Source organism: Megalobrama amblycephala, linkage group LG6, assembly GCF_018812025.1.
Source record: "Megalobrama amblycephala isolate DHTTF-2021 linkage group LG6, ASM1881202v1, whole genome shotgun sequence".
Taxonomy (NCBI): domain Eukaryota; kingdom Metazoa; phylum Chordata; class Actinopteri; order Cypriniformes; family Xenocyprididae; genus Megalobrama; species Megalobrama amblycephala.
In genome coordinates, this window is record NC_063049.1 from 28,233,027 (window position 1) to 28,244,702 (window position 11,676).

Sequence of the window (11,676 nt, forward strand, 5' to 3'; positions counted from 1 at the left end):
CTGGTTTAATTTTAACCCGTCATGGGTGGTGGCAGGGGTAGCTTCAGGATTTTATAAACATTTACTCACCTTCATTTAATTACCAACATTTTATCACTGTTCTAAACATACAGTATGTGATCCCTATTGAATGTATTTTTTTTGTCCATACAATGGAAGCCAAATGGAAACTGTTGTGTGACGATAAACAGATATACTACACTTACATTTACTAGAAGAAAAACACTATGCACCTAGTTATAGACCAGTGCATACTGATATGTTTCATATATGGCCAATCAAAATAGATTTCTTTTAATCCTGCTATTCTTTGAAAGAGATTATCTGCCAGAAACTCTGAGCATTTGTCATTCTTCTCAGAGGAAAAGATCAGCCACCTTTAGATTGCTAAATCACGTCTTGACTGCCTAAAATCTCCTGTTCGCTTTTCTTTCCACTTGGTGGCTTTAAAGCTTCCTCCGCCTGCCAGAAACGGCAGATGGGAACGTGGAGCTGCAAATTCTTGCCATCCCATCTTTCCCCATCTTGTGGAACAGTTACACAGTCCAACCTCATGGAATTTTTCCTCTGCTCAGTCTGTCTTCTGCACTTGAGGATGTTCCAGCCTGCAGTGTGTGAGGACACAGGCCAGATGTTGTGTGATGTTTGAACACAACCTCATCGCTGCAACAGCGGAGCAGGCCATGCGCTACCCATCCTCTCCAACGGGGCATCTTTTTTTTTTCCCACAGAAACAACTGACCTCCATTCACACACCATCTGTCCTCAGCTATGACAGCATGCACTATAATTCACAAAAGGCTGTTTTCCTCTTCAAATATGTACTCAGTGATTGGAGGCATTATGAATTCAATTTAGGAGAGGATGTTTGCTCAGGCATACATAATGCAATTCAGAGCTGTGACTTGTTTTCCGCCTGTGGCTTCACAGTGGGTTACATCAGGTTGGGAAATTCCTGAATCACTGGTGGTCAGTCGGTTTTCTGGATAATGTGACTCATAGTTACGTGTGCTTCACAACAAAGTCTTTTTTTTTCCTGGTTCCTTCTCCAAAAGAAGAAAAAAAGCCCTACAGGTTTTGAACAACAGAATTTTAATTTTTTAGTGAACTAACCCTTTGAGTTTTGTTTAGAAGATGGAAAAATGTTATAATGAGTGTTTTGCAAGAACCACAAATGGTCAGAGTTTTTTTTTTTTTTTAAGTTTTGAGTCATGTCTCTGTTATGGAGGGACAGAAATAGATCTGGAAATTCTAACCACAAAGTCAATGCAAAGCTTCTGCTAATGTCTTTATTATTATCTGAAGAACAGACCAATGAGCCATATCTTAAACAAGCTTCCACTTTGTTGCAAAATAATCCAAAATAGGCACTACACATTATGCCATTGAAAAAGATATTTTGAAGAATGTTGGTAACAAGATGATGATAGATAGATAGATAGATAGATGATAGATAGATAGATAGATAGATAGATAGATAGATAGATAGATAGATAGATAGATAGATAGATAGATAGATAGATAGATAGATAGATAGATAGATAGATAGATAGATAGATAGATAGATAGATTGATTGATTGATTGATTGATATTTTTTTCTTCCCCCAAATATCTAAAACTTTGTTCAAATCTATTTTTGATCCTAGATTTTTGATGAGATTTGTGGTCTCGGTCTTTTAGACCTATGCAGAAATGCATTGATGTAGCACATGATGTTTATGAAGTTTCTAGAAAGTGAGACAGAGTGAGAGACGACAGACTGGTGCACAATTGGGATGTATTGTGTGATGGATTCTCATAGTTTCATGAGACAAGTTCCTCTCCTTAATGACTGTTTTGTTTCCGAGCACTGCCTGGAGCATCAAATGTGGGAAGACGGAAGGGAAAACATCTTCATCGGGGAGTGAGCACTCATTTTCGAAAACTCTTTAACTTATCTCTCTCTCTTTCCTGTTCCTATAGCTACTTGTGGTAACTAATCTATTGATTTGCTGTCATGACTTGAAAGCTCCTGCTGTAATGTAAAGAGAGGAAATGATGGTGAAGTGATTGTGCTTAGGGTTCTCTGTTCACACTGGGAGGTTTAAAACTAATGTAAACTTAACAGCAGGTTCACTGTTAGAGGTTAGGTAGGTGGTTTAATACAGGCGACTTATAAGGTTAGTTGGTTACTTTTGAATTTAATAATTTTATGAGCTGGCAATTAGTCAGTCAGTCAGCAGTAGTAGCTGTGAGCACAGTATTAAAGCAATCCCACTGTGTATACTTATTTAATAGCTTGCTTTACACCTGGCAAACCTTGTCCGTCATTTATGCACAAGGTCTTAAAGGCATTTTATGCAGTAAGCTTTTCTTGTGATCTTGACTCCTCTGTGTACAGACATTGAACACACCAGCACAAACACTGCGATGCCTGCTTGCTACTGCTTCAGCTCAATGCTAGTAAGCAAAAGCATGCTGTGTCTCTGAATGAGGTGATTAGTTAAAATATTGTTTTGTATGTTTCTCGCAAATGATAGCTAATACAGCTAAAAATATAATTGAGACAAAATATCATTTATTTCCCCAGTAAATGTACCACAGAGCTCAGGAAAATCAGCAATCAAACATCTTTGATGTTGTTCTTTGACCACATTAAACAAAATGCCATTTGATTGGGTGTGTTTAAAATCACCTCTGAATGGTCATTGGTACACAGTAACCACAAAAAGATCTTTTCTTATTTTCTGCAGTGCGAAAAAGTGGCAGGATATTTGTGCATGAGCTTGGCAAGCGGTGCTGCCTCACTTCTGAAAATCAATTGGGAATTTGCAGTTGCAATGTAAAATTGCCTTTATGCAGTACAAAGATTTTGGAAGCAAAGTGAGCTTGCAAAAACATTAATTTAATTTTTTTTTGTCACTGCTTTATCTTTTTCAAGTCCCCCGTGTCATCAAGAAATTTGGTCTGTACTCCTTGTTTCCGATGGACTGGAACTGTCTTTGACCTTTCACCTCAGCCCAGTGGTGTCATTTGTTTGAAAATACTTGCCCTACTTGAAGTTTCAAAGAGGTGAGTTTCTCTTGCTTGTTGCTGATTTTTCATTTCAGGATGTGCTTTCTGTCAAAGAGAGGGTTAGCTGCTCCATTAAAGTTGAGATGCATTAGCATAAAGTCCGCTGTGGCATGGCCAAGGTAGACCGGGCGTACGAACGCTGATTTCTAATTAAGAGCACAAGAGCTGTTGCCCGGCTGTGTCACTCCAGGACCTCCATTTTCAGGTCAGCTTCTTTCCCTGTGCAAAAAAACATCTGATCTCACTCATATAAATTCATACGTATGACCACATTGCTGCAAAATCATCGAACGGAAAGATCCCAGATCATTGTGAGGGGTCACCAACCGTGACCTCAGCAGGTAGAGGTTTCCTTCAGAATTAATCTTAACCACCATAATGCCGCAGGCAAACTACGGCAGGGATCTCACCATGTCAGCACAAATCTGAGCTCTTCTTAAAATGAGCACACTAGTTCTTAAAACACACAATGCTGCATTATTTATAAGCCTGGGGAGAGGTGTTTTCAGATCTAATTTCTCACTCCTTATGTGTGCTGATTGTCTCTCCTAATTCCTGTTTGTTTAGTCAGGTAGATGCAAATGTGGCTCTTATTTGCATGTCAAATCGGGGCATGCGGGGGTGGGGGTTTGACAGAAGTACGAGCTAATGCACCCCCCTCTCGCTCGGGAGTGTTGAGCGAATGCGTGCCTCTTATCTCCTTCCTTTGGTTCTTTCAAGAAAAAGCCAACAATGAGGTATTAATAACTAACAGACATGCTGGGAAGGCTGTCTTTGCAAGTGATACAATGCCCGTGAGAGTGAGGGTTCTATGAAAAGGTAGATTTCCTTGTGCAGCACATTTTATCATATTAGTTTTAATTAATTATATATATGTATTAGTTGACTGTATGAGACTGTTAGGTTAGGGTCAGGTGTTAGGGTTTGGGTAGGTAGAAGTTGCAAAAACTAACTTTTTTTGCTTACCAGATACTCTGGCTTGTGGATTTCCAAAGTTACTAGCCACTCAGCATTTTTACTGGCCACAATTTTGACATCAATACCATGGGGAAAAACTGCCATATAGATATTTTTAATATTATCTCATAATTTGCCAGCAGGTATATTAGGCTGCTGTCACTTTAAGACCTAACGCACTGATTCATTATACTGTTACACATGCGTTTACTTTCTCAACTGTTTACGTTCACTTAAATCATAAATGACTGTGTATAGACAGTCATTTACGATAACGAATATGCACGATATTGTTATTGCGGGCATATATAATGCATTTTAAGAATACTTTCCCCATCAACCGTATAAAATGCACAACACCGCTGTATTCTTCAAAGGGACACACACAGTTAGTTAATGTTTAATAACATTACTAAAATCAAAGGTTGTAACTTATTCAATGGACTTGAGCTAAAACGAACAAATATCAGTTGTATTTCTTAACTAATATTAACACAAAAAAAAATGTTTTGTAACTAATGTACGGTGACCGGGAGGGGACATGTTCGGTTCACTTAGTTTTGTCGTGGCCACGACATATAAACTCGTGGGAACGTGATAATATGTCGTGGCCACAAGATGTTAATTCGTTGAAACGTGATAAGTCATGGCCATGAGATTGTTTTGTCGAGGTAACGACATCCTTATGTCGTGGCCACGCAATGTAAAGTTGTGGCCTCGAGATCATATGGTGAGGGAACTATATATTTTTCTTGTGGCCACGACTTCATTATGTTGAGGGATCGACATAATAAAAAAACGAAATAAAAAATGAAATAATATTTATTGATAAACTTCATTCAAATGCTGCTGTAGGTATGGTATAGTTCCAGGTTGCTATGGTAGCGCAGGTTGTTTACACATTTAACTCGTGGCCATGAGAAAAATATCTCGTTCCCTCACCATATGACCTCGAGGCCACTACTTTACATCACGTGGTCACAACATAAGGATGTCGTTACCTCGACAAAACGATCTCGTGGCCACGACTTATTATCACGTTTCCATGAATTAATATCTTGTGGCCACGACATATTATCATGTTCCCACCAGTTTATATGTCGTGGCCACGATAAAACTAAGTGAACTGAACATGTCCCCTCCCGGTCACCGTACAAATGCTATTGCTCATTCTTAACCTAGTTAATGCATTAACTAATATTAAATAATGAGTACTTATTGTAAAGTGTTACTTGTTGATATATATATATATATATATATATATATATATATATATATATATATATATATATATATATATATATATATATATGTGTATTGCGTATTGCGTTATTGTATTTTAAATGTTCAGTTCTTTTTGTTATGAGAAAAAGAGTTCTTAAACCTGTTATACTATGACAACACTTTTTTTTTGCAACTTATTTTAATATTGTGATAATACCGTATACCGTGATAAAAGCTTCAGCAATTATCGCAACATGAATTTTATACCATCACATGCCTAGTTTACATGAATACTTGCCAAAGACTGGCATTTTGACATTATTTTTGTGTATAAGTGCAATAAGCAGCGAAAAAGAATTAAATTTAGTAGAGAGGCGGCTTTATGTGTGTGCACTTTGGGTGTGACCACAAAATCTGCAGGAATGAGTAAAATTATGCACAGTGCATGCAATCCCATGCCAAAATTTAAGCTCTGTAAACAGTAGCGGCTCCTGACCGTAAATTTAGGTAGCACAGATACTGATTCTTAGCACTAGTTTATGATAAAGATTATAATAAATATCTTTATATTCTAATCGCTGAACACATGCAGACACACTTTTGGCATAGGTCTAACGTCCTTGCGTTATTCAGCCTGAGGGAGGCTCTAATGTTGATTGACAGGCATTAAATACACACAACATGCGCATAAAATGTTATCTTGGTATTGCCTTAATTTAGCATTTATTGCCTCTGAATGTTGTTTTAGAATGTAACAAGTTGTGAAAGAATTCCGAAAGTGAGGAAAAGAAAGTCATTTCTATTCTCAGAACAAACATAAAACAAACACACCAATACTATATAAAGGCTATTCACAGTAGCACATTTAAACTTTCATTAATTTAATACGAAGAACAGACATGCTAACTAGTTACTGACCTGATGCAGACTAATATATACATTGTGTGTCGAGTTGTGTGTCAACTCGATGTTGGAGAGATGAGAGAGCGAGAAAGTGCAGCAGGTTTCATGTATCTATTCTGTGGAAAATGAGTCTTGGAAGCATTTCAGGTATTTCAATATCGATATGTATCGAAAAATTTATATTTTTGACAACACTTGCACTTAGGTTATTATTTCAGATGCCCTTTTAAAAGACTACAATTGAAAAATGTATTATATATAAAATTTAACCCGCCAAAGTGGCTTGTAGGAGTAACTGCGTTACATGCTACTGCTGAAATCCACCCGCATTTGGCGGGTTGGCGGGTGTTAATGTCAAGCTCTGGTTGCAAAGTTACTTATAGTCAGTAGAATGTCTGTTATGGGACCATCAACATAAAGTGTTAGCAGATATAAAGCAGACAATCTACTAATACTCTAAAGAGAGTTAGTTGACATGTAGTTTGAATTCTACTTATTGTCAGTAGAATATCTATAGTGGACCATTGAAATAAAGTGTTACCAAATAAATAAATATTTCATCCTTTTTTTCGTCATTAATGTCAGCTAACGTTCCTAAGCTGACCCAGCTGCTCTCTCGACCAATTGATAACCAGCAGAGAGTGATGTGTTTCCTCCATGTTGTGGCCGTCTGACTGGGTGAGATGTCCAATCAATAAGAAGCAACATATTAGGCCTGTAGGGTGTGTGGAGTTGAGATTCAAACACCCTCTGACTTGATTGGATGTGACCCTGCACGCAAAAGTCACAGCCGTTTCGAGCATGTGAGTTTTCCTCACTAGAGGTGTGAAGACGACAGAGGAGGGATTTCCTGTTTGCTGGCAGCTCTCGCTTTGAGGCTTATCAAAACTGTGGGCTCAGAAACCTGGGGTATGTTCAGAATAGCATACTACCGCAGTACTTGTACTGCTATTGCAATATGCAGTATTTACACTTTGTACACTATGCAAATTTTCTGTATGCATGGAAGACCTTCTTACGTTTTCTAAAATATGTGCTATACGACCACAGCATACTGTGTGGAACATTGTATCCCACAATGCAATGTGCTTGACTCTGTTTTTCATTTCCAAAAACGTTTATAGGACAGTTGGAGGGGAATCATTTGACAACAATTTAGCATACTTCTGTCTGGCATTTTTATGATTTCAAATGGTCTACTGTTTTACCAACTATTTTAATAAATAGTATATACAGGTGCTGGTCATATAATTAGAATATCATCAAAAAGTTTATTTATTTCACTAATTCCATTCAAAAAGTGAAACTTGTATATTATATTCATTCCTTACACACAGACTGATATATTTCAAATGTTTATTTATTTTAATTTTGATGATTATAACTGACAACTAAGGAAAATCCCAAATTCAGTATCTCAGAAAATTAGAATATTGTGAAAAGGTTCAATATTGAAGACACCTGGTGCCACACTCTAATCAGCTAATTAACTCAAAACACCTGCAAAGGCCTTTAAATAGTCTCTCAGTCTAGTTCTGTAGGCTACACAATCATGGGGAAGACTGCTGACTTGACAGTTGTCCAAAAGACGACATTGACACCTTGCACAAGGAGGGCAAGACACAAAAGGTCATTGCAAAAGACACAGAGCTCTGTGTCCAAGCACATTAATAGAGAGGCGAAAGGAAGGAAAAGATGTGGTAGAAAAAAGTGTACAAGCAATAGGGATAACCACACCCTGGAGAGGATTGTGAAACAAAACCCATTCAAAAATGTGGGGGAGATTCACAAATAGTGGACTGCAGCTGGAGTCAGTGCTTCAAGAACCACTACGCACAGACGTATGCAAGACATGGGTTTCAGCTGTCGCATTCCTTGTGTCAAGCCACTCTTGAACAACAGACAGCATCAGAAACATCTAAAGACAAAAAGGACTGGACTGCTGCTGAGTGGTCCAAAGTTATGTTCTCTGATGAAAGTAAACTTTGCATTTCCTTTGGAAATCAGGGTCCCAGAGTCTGGAGGAAGAGAGGAGAGGCACACAATCCACGTTGCTTGAGGTCCAGTGTAAAGTTTCCACTGTCAATGATGGTTTGGGGTGCCATGTCATCTGCTGGTGTTGGTCCACTGTGTTTTCTGAGGTCCAAGGTCAACGCAGCCGTATACCAGGAAGTTTTAGAGCACTTCATGCTTCCTGCTGCTGACCAACTTTATGGAGAGGCAGATTTCATTTTCCAACAGGACTTGGCACCTGCACACAGTGCCAAAGCTACCGGTACCTGGTTTAAGGACCATGGTATCCCTGTTCTTAATTGGCCAGCAAACTCGCCTGACCTTAACCCCATAGAAAATCTATGGAATATTGTGAAGAGGAAGATGAGATATGCCAGACCCAACAATGCAGAAGAGCTGAAGGCCACTATCAGAGCAACCTGGGCTCTCATAACACCTGAGCAGTGCCACAGACTGATCGACTCCATGCCACGACGCATTGCTGCAGTAATTCAGGCAAAAAGAGCACCAACTAAGTATTGAGTGCTGTACATGCTCATACTTTTCATGTTCATACTTTTCAGTTGGCCAAGATTTCTAAAAATCCTTTCTTTGTATTGGTCTTAAGTAATGTTCTAATTTTCTGAGATACTGAATTTGGGATTTTCCTTAGTTGTCAGATATAATCATCAAAATTAAAAGAAATAAACATTTGAAATATATCAGTCTGTGTGTAATGAATGAATATAATATACAAGTTTCACTTTTTGAATGGAATTAGTGAAATAAATCAACTTTTTGACGATATTCTAATTATATGACCAGCACCTGTATATAGAGTTAGAGTTTTATAGAGTCTAAATTATATACTGTGCAGTATGCCATACGCTTGTATTAAATTCCAAACATTACATTTACATGTGCAGTTATAATCGAGTTTGTGTGTTTTTGTGTAGTTGAGTATACATGAAGTATATACGTTTCCAGTTATTTCTTCCTTGCTCGTGTTGCGTTCTGGGTTTTCAGAGCGTGTACACAATAGTGATTTTAGTTTAATCGTCTACTCTACATGTTGAACAAAGTCTGTGTCTTTGACTTTGAAAAAAAAAAAAAAACAAACACAAAAACAAACAGACTGGCATTATTGTAGCCTGACTAAAGCATTTACATGACATTGTAAAAAGACAAAGGTTTTAGTCTGACTGAAATCAAACATTTAAAATTTGTAAAGACTAAAAGTATTTATCTTGACCGCACCAAAGAACATTGAAAAATATGAAAAGGAGCGTGAACCAGGTGTTACAGGTTTGTCAGGACATTTTTTAATAAGACTCAAACCTCACGTGGAAATGATTTGCCGTATGGCTCTCTTTATATATATTTTTACTGGATTCAGACCTATTTTCTTTTTGTGCTGGCCTGTGAGTTATGACCCTGGCCTTGATTACAACCCCAGTGATATCACAAACGGGCCAACTGGTCAGTACAGGGGGTCCATATGATCAGAGCGAGACCGCTTGCGGTGCAAAAAAAGCCCTTGCGTCCATAAATTCCATTTTTATGAGCTAGACTTGATGAAACCATTTCCCTTGACACCTTGTTTTTGCTGCATCCGTTGTTAGTTTATTTCTCCTCAGCTGAGTGGTTTTATGTGCTATTTGGGGCGGACTGTGACAGAGAGGTTGTATGGGTAAGATATTGCATTGCTGCCTTTCCGGATGTGAAGACGCCCCGGCCTCTGATCTTTCCTCTGAAGCTGTCACTTCTCTCATTCGCTGCTTCTCTCACTCTCTTGTCTTTGCAGAGCAGCCTAGGGCTTGGCGAGCAAGAGAAGAATGAGTGATTTGGAGGAGATGAATCAACTTTCCATTTTGACAAAGACAGATGTGGAGATGTGGGAAAAAATGTGTTTGGGAACAGGCAAGAGCACTGAAGATTTAGGCACAGCTGGACACTCACTGAAATGAAAAATGTGACTTCAACGCAGAAATGTGTGTACATGCAGATGAATCACATTTGAGACAATGGATTTATACAGATTTTAAATTTATGTATTTAAAATGTAAATATAATTATATTTAAGGTAAGAAATCACACATTCACATATCTAAATTTGGTCAGTCTAGTCAAGTCGCACCTTCCAGCCTTCTAAAAAGAGTGATGAACACTGGCTGTTAAGTTTAGTTTTGCTGATACATCATGTTTAGATTTCAATCTGGGCCCCCCTTCACATTAAACAAGACCATTAGACTTTTCTTTCTTAAAGTTAAAAATAAATAAAAGACCTTCAGGTCATGTCTTACCTCAACTATGCTACCAAGTGAGTCAAAACTGCCGCTGGTGCCACCTCAAAATAAATAGGTACATGACACTTCTGCATACTTGTCTGTAATCTGGACTGTGCTTGCGGTGCTGTGTGTGTGTGTGGACTGGGAGCTGGATGGATAATAAGAGCTCAGTTGCCCACCAGAGTGAGGGGGGAGATATACCCTAAAGCCTCATGTCATCCGATCAGTCATCTTCTCTCCATTCATCACGTAGTGTTCCTCCCCTCCTCTCGCTCTCTCTGCACCAGTACAGTGGAAACTGGGAGCTCATAGCCTATGGGAGTTACACTGAAACTTGATTAAGAAATATTGCAACTGCATTTGCCATCAGAATCTCAATGTGCAGATCAGTGTCTGTTCATAGCAATAATTAAACAGATTCTCCATTTATCTTACACTTTTAAAATGAATAGCAATGTTCAAAGCTGATATACATACCTGTGATCGCTCATCTATTAAATTCTGCATTACTGCACCAACAATAAACTTCATACTGTTAGGTGAATTACTTTTACCAATAACAATAACAATTTTATTGTTATCTTTATTATTAAATTATTTTATTATTATTATTGTAATTTATAATTGCATTTCACAATTGTGACTGTACATTAAACTGTGGCTTTATTTCTTATTTTAATTTTACAATTACTTTTTTTTTTTTTCATCTGAGGCAGTAACAGGCAGACAATTGGCCATGTGTGAAAATTTTAATATGGTTACGAAAGTTTTAGGCACTCTTATTTTTGTTGTGCCTGAATACACTTTTTACCCATAGTAAAATCACTGTAACACATGGCCTCTTCTGGGTTATTTATTTCTCCTCTTCTTAAAGACATCTTAATCACATGCTAGAATAATATAATAAAAAAAGCAGTTTTGTAATATGACACCTCTTCTTTCACAATGGAGAAAGACCTTTGGAGAAAAACCTTCAGAGGAAGACATTTATCTGTAACTTACCCACCCGATTTTACTGTCAAGGAGAGCAGCTGAACTTTAACCTATGGCCTATCAGATTGCTGTACCACAAGATTAGGTTGCCATAAACATATGTATAATGTCTTTTTACAACATTTACCACAGTTCACAATTGATTATATGTTGCTTGGCTCCAAATGTCATGTGGACAGCAAATATTCAATTACATCGTAATGTACGAGGCCTCTTTGTTTCTCTGTTTCCCCCCACAGAACCTTTACTGGCTTCTTACTGGCC

The 11,676-nt window shown here is 37.9% G+C and overlaps 1 long non-coding RNA gene across 1 annotated transcript; it reads left to right on the forward strand.

Annotated features, from left to right (window-relative positions):
• The first annotated feature begins 1,583 nt into the window (after nt 1-1,583).
• Nucleotides 1,584-10,502, forward strand: LOC125270272. Its single transcript, XR_007185311.1, has 3 exons — nt 1,584-1,904; nt 2,922-3,052; nt 9,936-10,502. It is a non-coding gene; the product is annotated as an uncharacterized LOC125270272 (long non-coding RNA).
• Nucleotides 10,503-11,676: the final 1,174 nt, after the last annotated feature.